This window comes from Mesoplodon mirus (assembly GCF_964341445.2).
Source record: "Mesoplodon mirus genome assembly, chromosome: 15".
Lineage (NCBI taxonomy): Eukaryota > Metazoa > Chordata > Mammalia > Artiodactyla > Ziphiidae > Mesoplodon > Mesoplodon mirus.
Window position 1 is genome coordinate 27,505,913 of NC_138991.1, and position 10,136 is coordinate 27,516,048.

At 42.6% G+C, this 10,136-nt stretch overlaps 1 protein-coding gene across 6 annotated transcripts in view; it reads right to left on the bottom strand.

The window, feature by feature from the left end:
* The window catches only part of CSNK2A1 (casein kinase 2 alpha 1), a 55,735-nt gene extending 46,465 nt beyond the window's left edge, over nucleotides 1–9,270 (bottom strand). For 3 of the 6 annotated variants that reach the window (XM_082645071.1, XM_082645072.1, XM_082645073.1), the window contains exon 1: nucleotides 9,118–9,261. The gene's annotated coding sequence lies outside the window, so the exon portion shown is untranslated. Of the gene's footprint in view, nucleotides 1–5,039; nucleotides 5,371–6,620; nucleotides 6,877–9,117 lie in introns of those variants that run through there. The other 3 variants (XM_082645075.1, XM_082645074.1, XM_082645077.1) reach the window with 3 other exon arrangements.
* Nucleotides 9,271–10,136: the final 866 nt, after the last annotated feature.

Consider the following 10,136-nt stretch of genomic DNA (forward strand, 5'->3'; position numbering starts at 1 on the left):
CAGTTCCCCATACCCACTCCAACCCTCAAATCCCAAGACTCCAAGTGCACATTGAATAAGCAAGAAAACTACCTGTTCAAAGCCAAGAGTATCAGTTTATTCGGGCCCTGTTAAGGGTCTGAATTCAGAATATAAATATTCACAATAACACCCGATAACTTCATGAAGTTATCAAGTTACTGCTTGCATAACCCTGCAGGATTTCAAGACATTATAATCTTAATATATCACTGGGCCTTATTTTTATTCCCATCTGCAAAACTCACAGGATTCTTGCTTTAAAGGCAATACACTCAGGCATTTCCATAAAACAAACCAGCAAGTATGGAATCACAAAAAAAATTAGCATTTGGGCCTTCTGTGTGAATTTCATTTCTCCACCTTTAAGCCAGAAAAGGAATCAAAGTGTCAGTGTTACATAAATAACATAGCAACAGTGGGAGGTCTTCCAGCGAAGGGAAGAATTATAAGAAAACCTAAGCATGGTAAAGAATATGAAAAAAAATTATATATATATAAATAATATATATTATATATATATCTCTGAATCACTTTACTGTACACCTGAAACACTGTAAATCAACTACACTTCAATAAAACAAAAAACAAAAAAACCCAAGCAGTTTGGTTTGATTTGAATTAACAGTTGTATCTCAAACACTTGACATAAGTTTGAAGTACAGTAGCCTCCAATAATACAAAATATAATAAATGATGGGCAAAGAAGCTATCATCTGTGTATCTTTTTACCAGGCAACACGAGCGAAATAAAGTCACAATCTGAAGCTTTATTCCACTGGCCACAACCCTCTGGAAAAAAAAAAGATTCATTTGCGACCTACAGTAATCTAAAGTAGAGTCCATCTATGTATGTAATAACTATCATTTGAATGCCTCTTATAAACTAGATGTGGTATGAGATGTAGATTCTCTTTTTAGAAATAAACATAGATTAAGAGGTTAAATAACCTGCCAAAAGTCACAAGGATACTAAGTGGCAGAGGCCAGATTTGAACCCAAGTCAAATGTTAGGTTTCAAAGCCTAAATAGGTTATTTTCACTAATTCAACACTAATTCCCCAATTCTGCACACTGATTCAACAACGGCTTACATTTGTAATATGACAATGAAATGGATTGCTTTAAATTTGGAGGCAAGGTGAGGGGTGAGGGATATGAGTTTCAACAATCTGGAGTCTTCATTATTCTCCTATCTGAATGGGCTGGCCACCAGGTCACAGTGGTATACAAAATCACGTTTGAAAAGATGGAAGAACAACTCCCAAGGCAGATGGCTATTTGTATTCATTCTATAGAGTCATAAATACAGAGTACTGTAAAGTACTGATAAAGACAGGTTCCTGCTCTGCCTAAGGAGTGTATGTATGATTTAAGAATACAGAGCAAAGAAAGCACGTTAGTGGATTACCTGAGAGAGCAAGACACAGAACATGTTAATGCAGGAAAAAGTTCTCCTCCAAACACACAAAAGCTAATTCCCAAACTGTGATCAAAGAACCACTGGGAATAAGGCCTCTGATCCCAGGTTCACAAGTCTACAGGTGAGCAAAGCTTGAACTTTCCCCAAGTCTGCGATGGGAAGATTCACTTCTCTATCTAGAAGCAAGAGAACCCTAGATTCACCAAGACCAGATAACCACTTTGGCAATGCACACTGAAGGTGAGTAACTGAGGCAATCTACACTGGGCATGAGTTACATACTGACCCACCCCTAAGCAGCAGCAATTCAGTACCTCACCCACCCAGCAGGCCACACCAGAAACAGAAGTACAGCAGCACTGGCAATGAACACACTGTCTTCACTGACAGGGAAAGGAAAGGCACCTGGCATTTTATAAATTATCTCCTTTAATACTCAGAGTTACCCTGAGATAACATTAGCTGGCACTTTAGCTATTAATCCTCACAAGAATATTCTGAGGTAAGTACTGACCCCCATTTTACAGATGAAGAAACAGAAGGCTAATAAATAAGTTGTGCTGGGCTTCCCTGGTGGCGCAGTGGTTGAGAGTCCGCCTGCTGATGCAGGGGACACGGGTTCATGCCCTGGTCTGGGAAGATCCCACATGCCACGGAGCGGCTGGGCCCGTGAGCCATGGCCACTGAGCCTGCACATCCGGAGCCTACGGGAGAGGCCACAACAGTGAGAGGCCCGCGTACCTCACAAAAAAAAAAAAAAAAAAAAAAAAAGTTGTGCCCAAGGTAGTTGTTATCCTAACTGCAGAGATGACAAAATCCAGGCTTAAGAGTAAGTTAAGTAACCTTGGTTACTTAACCCAAACTTGGTCTGTCTCACTCCAAAGCTGGAGCTCTTTCCAACTATCCTGCTGCCTCCTTCCCCCAGTCCTCCCAGTAATCTGTTAAAGGATTCCATTCAGAATGAGGAATTCTCAACCCACTGCCCACCAAATTTCTGCAGCTGTTTCAGAAACTATACCTAAGATACAAAGCCAAAGGAGTTTTCATAAGAAAACACTCCAGAAAGCTACTAAGTTATGGAATGATGCATTATTACAAAATGTCACTGGACAAATTTACAATGTCAGGGATAATTTAGCCTCAGGGCTAAATTTGATGTCAGGGATAATTTAGCTTCAGCACAGCACCTACCTGAAATGTAGCAAGAACTCAGGGCTTGTTGAAAGAGTAACATTGTTTAAAACTGGTTATAAATTCAATAAAGCCAAATGGCTAGTTTGTACTTTCTGATATGACATGATTAAATTTTTAGGAAAATAAGTTACACATTCATTTTTAACAAGGTTGCTTTCTTAAAAATTATATAATATTAATGAGCTAGCTAAATTGAGAAATGCCCATTAGTGCATTAGTCATAACTTCAGAAAAATTTCAAGTGTTCACTTTTCCAAGCAGATTAAAATGTTTCAGCTAATAAAAACCTGTCAGAAAATCCACAAGACCAGAAAGTATGAAAAGAAAAAAGTGGCCAATATAAAGGCATTTAAGATGTGACACATAAAATTATAAAACATTATTCTAAGTGTACCCTGGTATTTAACCCTAAAACCAAGAAACCTATGCAAGAAAACACTATCACCATTAATGTAAAAAAAGCTTGCCCACCACAGTAACCATTGCTAAGTACACTTATGTCCAAGGCTGAGAGACACAGAATTTGTAGAAACCAGTGAAATCTCACTCCTAGTATGATACTGTTAATTCTTTCACCTTAAACTTTTAAAAAAACTCAGTCTGATTTCTATAATGTAAAGGAAAAAAAGTTTGCTCAACAAATTGGTCAGCTGCAATCTACCCTGGATCATACCAAATATTTAAGAAAAACTACCAGTTGTCTATAACCCAATGTAAATATTTGTTACAGTGACAAATGACAGCAGTTCCTTTTCTTAATAATCCTAGAGGAATTTCTTCATTTGAAAAGCTAGCTGGCCTAGATTTCTCCCTCATAAGAAACAACTAAATGATATAGTACTACCTTTGAAATTATCCATCTTAAGAGTTCAAAGAAATTTAGGTGTATGAACACACTAACACCCTTGTGAAACAAACTTGGCCCAAGTCACCCAATGAATTGTGATAGACCGACGATCAAATCCGGTTTCTCATTTTAAACCAAGTATCACAAGCATTACCTTAAAATGCTAATTCCTTACCTAATCCAATGCCAAATCATATCATTCTCAGTTTCTGAACTTGTACAAATTGTACTGTAATATTTACGTAAAAGCTGTCATACAGTTGTCAAAACAATTATCATAAATGTTATAACAGTGAACATCTTTTGGGCATTTAACTGTGTTAGGTACTATGCTAAATGTGTTACGTGCATTATCTCAACTAATCTTCACAATGACCCTCATGAGGAAACTGAGGCAGAGAGAGATAACCTAAGGTAAAATCTAAAAAAAGGACAAGGCAGGGGTACACAGGGAATATAGTTTAAAAGCCATGAATCCCCATTGCCTGGACCAGGATTCTAGGCCAGCTGTAGGGCTGAGATACTTGGTTTAGTCACTTAACCTTCATGTGGCCCAATTTCTTTTACTCTAAACCTAAAAGTCAAACAGATAATCACAAAAGTCCTTCGTACCCTGAAATGCTCTAATTCTGTAATCATCCTTCTATTCAGGTAACTAACTCAAAGAGAAACTGCCTTATTTCCTCCATCCTCTGAAGTTCCCTTCACTAAAGTTGAGAGTCCACGTTTTATGAATCTAATCAATAGCATACAGATAAACAACAAAAAAGCCTTTCTTAAAAGCTAGAACTCTATTCTGCAATTATGATCACCAAACTTTATTCTTTTTTTTAAACTGTATTGGCTTTTTTAGAAATTGTAGTATAGTTGATTTACAATATTGTAATAGTTTCAGGTGTACAGCAAAGTGATTTAGTTATACACCCAAATCTTACTAACCTCAAATGACAACGACAGGGAGAAAAGACCTTACGACAACTTTGGGTTGGGGTGGGAGGTATGAAAGACCAGACAGACTACTGTATATAGTAGTGGTTATCCATTCATAAAAAATAATCACTCATTTCCATCTCTTCTAAAAAATAGGAATTAAGTCTACAAAGGGTTGTCAAATAAACTCAATGCCTTATTCAGCCGATAAAGATGAATGAAGGAATTATCCAAGACGTTTATTATAGGCATGGAAGAATTATCAATTTATAGAAGTTCTACCAGAATGGCCTAGAGCTCTAGAATCTACGTTTTACTGAGCTGGTCATTTAGCCCCTTCAAATTGCATCTAATGACAGTAACAGGATGCTTAAACATCTAGGGAAGAGGCCTAGGTTCCTCTCAACACCATTATTCTGTGAAGTCTTCCAGAACCAAATCACTACAGAATAATCTTTGCTGCCTTTGTTCTCTAGAAAATAATCCCCCAAAGATTCTTAAATAAAATCAGCAAAACCCCTCGAATTAGTTTTCTTTTTCTTAGAATTTTTAAATTTTCTAATTGGTTTTCTATTGTTGCTGTAACAAACTACCGCAAACATAAAACAACACAATTTATTATGTTACAGTTTCTAAAGGCTAGAAGTGAGGTAGGCTTGGCTGGATCCTCTACTTATGGTCCTGCAAGGCCAAAAATCAAGGTGTCCATAGGGCTGTGTTCCTTGGTGGAAGTTCTGGGGTGGGGAATCTGCTTTCAAGCTCATTCGGATTGTTGGCTGAATGTGGTTCCTTGCGGATGTAGGGCTGAGGTCCCCATTTCCTTGCTGGCTGTCAGCTGGGGCTGCCAGCATTCCTTCTTGTGCTTTCCACGTGGTCCCCTCCAGTAATGGCAGGGTGAGTCCCTCTCCTGCTTCAAATCTAACTCCAGCTGGATAAAGTTCTCTGCTTTCATGTGCATAGACTGGACCTACCCAGAAAATCCAGGATAAGGATAAGATAAGGATCCTATCTTAGGATCCTTAAACCACAGTTACATCTGCAAAGTCCCTTTTGCCACAAAACAGTAACAAATTCAGATTCCAGAGGTTAGGGCACATCTTTGGGGGGTCATTCTACCTAACACAGTCCACCCTATGGGCTCCAAAGACTCATATCTCTCCCAAATGCAAATATATCCATTCTATCCTAAGGTCTCATTCCGTTAAAGCATCAACTCAAAGTCCAAAAATCTCATCTAAAGCTCATCAATTCAAAACTCCCAAATCTCACCATCTAAATCAAATGTGGATGAAGCTCTGGTTGTAATACATTAAGTGCAACCTCTGGAGCACAATTCCTAGGAAAAAAAAAAAAAGTTATCTGTTCCCAACATACAATGGTGAGACCAGCATAAGGCAACTTATAGACATTCTAGTTCAAACAGGGAAAATATAAAAGAAAGTACGTAAAATATAAGAAAAAGCAGATCCATTGGTCCAAAGCAGTTTCAAAATGTGGGCAAACTCCATTCCATTTCAAAGCCAGGGAAAACTCTTCTGCGGCCTTCAGACTCCACCTCTTTGGGCTCTTGGTTCCACCCTCTGAGTCATTCTTCTTTTTTAATGAAAAGGAGCACATTCACATCTAAGTAGTTTTTTTTACCAGCCTGCTTCCTACCAGTAAAACTGGGGTTGGGGGTTGGGGGGGGGGGTTGAGAGCTCTCTTTAATTTACTACTTCGTGTTTTCCAATCCAAGCTGGCACTGTTTTTGCTAGTATAAAACGCTCAAGAACCTAGTGGGCTTCACATGAATTTCACATGAGCTCACTGAGACTCATACCCCACAAATAAACCAGGCTGTACCTTCAATACTTCGCTTGGAAATCTCAGCTAAATATCCAAGTTCATCACTTATAAGTTTTCTTTTCCACCTGACCACAGGACACAATTCTAAGCTTATTTGCCACTATGTAACAAAGATCCTCTTTCCTCCAGTTTCCAATGCACACCTCACTTCCACCTCAGCCCTCACTACTTCTACTAATGATCTGTTCTAGGTCTTTTCTATTATGCTCCTCAAAAATTTGCTGGCCTCTTCTACTGCCGCTTTCACATTTTTAGGTAATAGTACCCCACTCTTGGTACCAAAATCTACACTAGTGTTCTACTGCTGCCGTAACAAAACCACAAACGTAGTGGCTTTAAAACAATAGAAATTTATTGTCTCACAGTTTCTGTAGGTCAGAAGTTGGGTGGGCTTGGCTAGGTCTTCTGCTTAGGGTCTCACAAGGCCAAAATCAAGGTGTTATCCTTGCTGGAAACTGGGGAAGAATCCACTTTCAAGCTCATTCAGGTTGTTGGCCAAATTCAGTTCCTCGTGGTTGTAGGACTGAGGTCTCCATTTCCTTGCTGGCTGTCAGCTGGGGCTGGTCTTTGCTACTAGAGGCTCCCCGCATTCCTTCTCATGCTTTCCACGTGGCCCCCTCTAGCAACAGCAAATGGAGTCCCTCTCATGATTCGATTCTGATTTCCCCTTCTGCCCCATCTCTCTCGACTCCCAGCTGGAGAAAGTTCTCTGCTTTTAAGGGCTCACGTGATTAGATTGGGCCTACCCACTAAATCCAGGATGATCTTCCTATTTTAAGATATTTAACTACATCTGCAAAGTCCCTTTTACCAAGTAACATATTTACAGATTCTGGGAATTAGAGTTTAGACATCTTGCGGGGGGGGTGGTGGTCACTGTGCCTACTACAAACCCAAATCCTATGTAAAGTTTTAAACTTAGTTACCAAAGAAAACTTCTCCTTTCTCCAAAAGAGTATGTGAAGTAAAGCTATATGTTCAGAGACAGAGACAATGGTAAAATCAAGGACTCTCACCCTGGAAGACTGTGGCTAAGCAAAAGAACCAAAAATACACTGTAAAAAAGAAGCAACTTGTTTCATCCCCAAACAGCTAGGCAATTAACCCATTAGGTAGAAACTAACCTATTGCTCCCCCTTAAATGTGTGCGCCTCTTCTCTACTGTATTCCATATAACAGGATATAACTAGGCATGTTTGGTTTTTGCATTTAAACAAAAGTTACCCAAAACTTGGTCTTCAAACAAAAGTTACCCAAACTTGGTCAAAATTAGGGTGACCTAATTTTGTAATCAGCTGATAAACCAATCTAAGCAAACTTCAAATATTTTCATTCTTTCTTCAAGTCATACACCGTCCCCCAATAGCAAATGAAAGGCAAGTATTTCAAAGTCACAGAAGGATACAACTGCCCAGGTAAAGCTGCTGATGAACTTTTAAAAACGACACGAGGCAGAACTAGTATTGGTCCTGGTCTTTCAGCTCAAGGTCCACCAAGCCAGTTAAGCCAACTGACTTACAACAAAAGAAAAACACCTCAACAACTACAAATATAATTTTCTGAAGCCTTGCCTATTGTCAGATTATTGACCATAAACTTTACCTAGATTGAAGGAACCCCATATATACCACCTAGTCCCTTTAATAAAAGTGACAGGTAAGGTCTATGGAGCACTTACTACCTACCAGGCACTGTGGTAAGCACTTGACACAAATTATCTTATTTACTCCTCACCATAAACTTACCATCTAGGAAATATTATCACCCCCATTTTACAGATAGGAAAACTGAGGTTTACAGAAGTTAGGTCACACAGCTAAATAACAGTGGCACTTATATTTGATAATCCAGATATTTACTGCCACTCCTTAGATGGAATGGGGTCTTCCAACTCTTAGAAAAATCTTCCCTTTCTAGCTTTCTTTTCATTTCCTCTCCTCACACCCACTTCTCAATAGAAGTTAGCAGCTGAAAGGTAATCAGGTCTTCCTCAATTAATTTGCTACCTCCTTTCCAGAACTCTTTCCTTCCCACAATAGCAACAGCCGAGAAGCAACTTCTCCTGACCCTTCCTTCCCAAAAACAAACTACATAAGCTCCACCCATCACCTGCCAAGGCTAGAAATGTTCCAACGCTGCAAAAATATAAACAAAAACCGAAAAACAAAAACAAAAGTCCTACTCTTCAAAGGTCACAAACTAACATGCACACTCTTAGCCAACCTTTCATTCTACATACCTCTCCTCTTCCATCCAGGCTCCCAACTAACCCTTAACTCCAACTCCACCCGTTCTGCCCCACTTCATGGTCCCTTCCCCTTTATCCTCAGCGACCTCGCCCCGGGTCCCCTTCACCTTGCACCCCAGTGTGCAGGTGGGAAGCCCAATTTCGCCTAGAGGGACCTTAGAAGGCCCCCACTACAGCTGCTCTGCTCCGCGGGAGGGTCCACCCCAGCCTACACTGCGGGCACCACTCCCCTAGGCACCCTCCCCCAGCATCCCCCCCCGGCGGCCCCACCCCTCCAGCTCGCTTCCCCCTCTGGCGACCCCCTCCTCCAACTTGCCCCCTAGTCCCCGCCCCAGCCCAGCCCTCTCCCCCGCAACAAGCTGGACTCTGGAGAGCCAGTTCCCACCCTCCTATCAGCCTCTGCCCCCAAGCCTCACTCCTCGCCCTGGGGGGTGGCCCAGGGCCTCCCCGATGGGCTGCAGGAGCCTCGGCTAGTGTGTGTTGGGGGGGGCAGGGGAAGGCGAAGGGCCGCTCGGGAGTCTGCTGGAAGCGTTAGAGGCGGCCGCGCCCCACTGCCCCATCCTGGGCCCACCCGCACCCCCCAACGACCTCGCCTGGCGGCTCCCACGGTACCTGTGGTGGAAGCTGCAGCGGCGGCGGCCGCTCTCCCCTCTCTTCACACAGACAATATGGCGGCGGCGGAGCAGGAGACACACGGCTCGGCCGCCAGCCGCAGGGACCAGAGCGAGGCTGCAGCCGCCGTTGCCGGAAGCGGAACCCCCCTCCGACCGGGAGGCGGGGCGGGACCGCTTCCGACTCCTCCCCCAGCGGAATCTCGCAGAGTGCGGTGCCATGCTGGGATGTGTCATTGTTCCTCGGAGTTCAGTTCCGGACTGGGGCGCAAAATGGAACAAGTTCTCAACGTAAAGCATAATAAGGAGACTTGCAGTAACTAAGCGCATTTTATTTCAGTACCTGTACGAACTGACGAGAGAGAGAACACGAACCTCCCACTAAGTGTATAATTGGTTTGACCCAAGGTAAGATGGCGGTCCCTAGGTTTCCCGCACTTCACCCGGCTGGCGAGTTCTACCAGTCGGCAAGCCGGCCCGCCTTTCTTGGAAAGAAGCATGCGCGACGTTCAGAGCTGGAGAGCGAAGCGTTTTGGGAGTTGAAGTCTGCTGCTCAGGCCTCTCGTCTAGGGTTGGGGTTCCAGCAGCACGTTTTTTTCTGCTCAAACTTCGAGTTCCGGAACAAGTGAACGAAAGTTGGACCCCGGGAGTGGTGTGGCGCAGCAGTCGAAGAAGTGACGGTACTAGCCCTCTAGAGACTGAGACCCAATTCATGCCTCTTACAGGGGCCCTTTGCAGAGCTGCCCGTCCAGAATAAACTGTTTTCTCCCTTCGATCTGCCTCCCTCCACCCCGCTTGCCTGGGCAACGGCTCCAGGGCAGGTATAGGGCAGTTTCTATCTTGCAAGACTGATCATGACGTCCTCTTGGTTAAAACCTCCCAAGTCTTGCCTTTGTGCACCAAAGATAGCCCGAGCTCTTCTCTTGATATCCAAGTTCCTGCATAATTCGGACACTCCCTTCGCCCCCATGCCGCCTCTTCTGCCCCTCTCATTTCAATTTCATGATGCTCCCACCCACT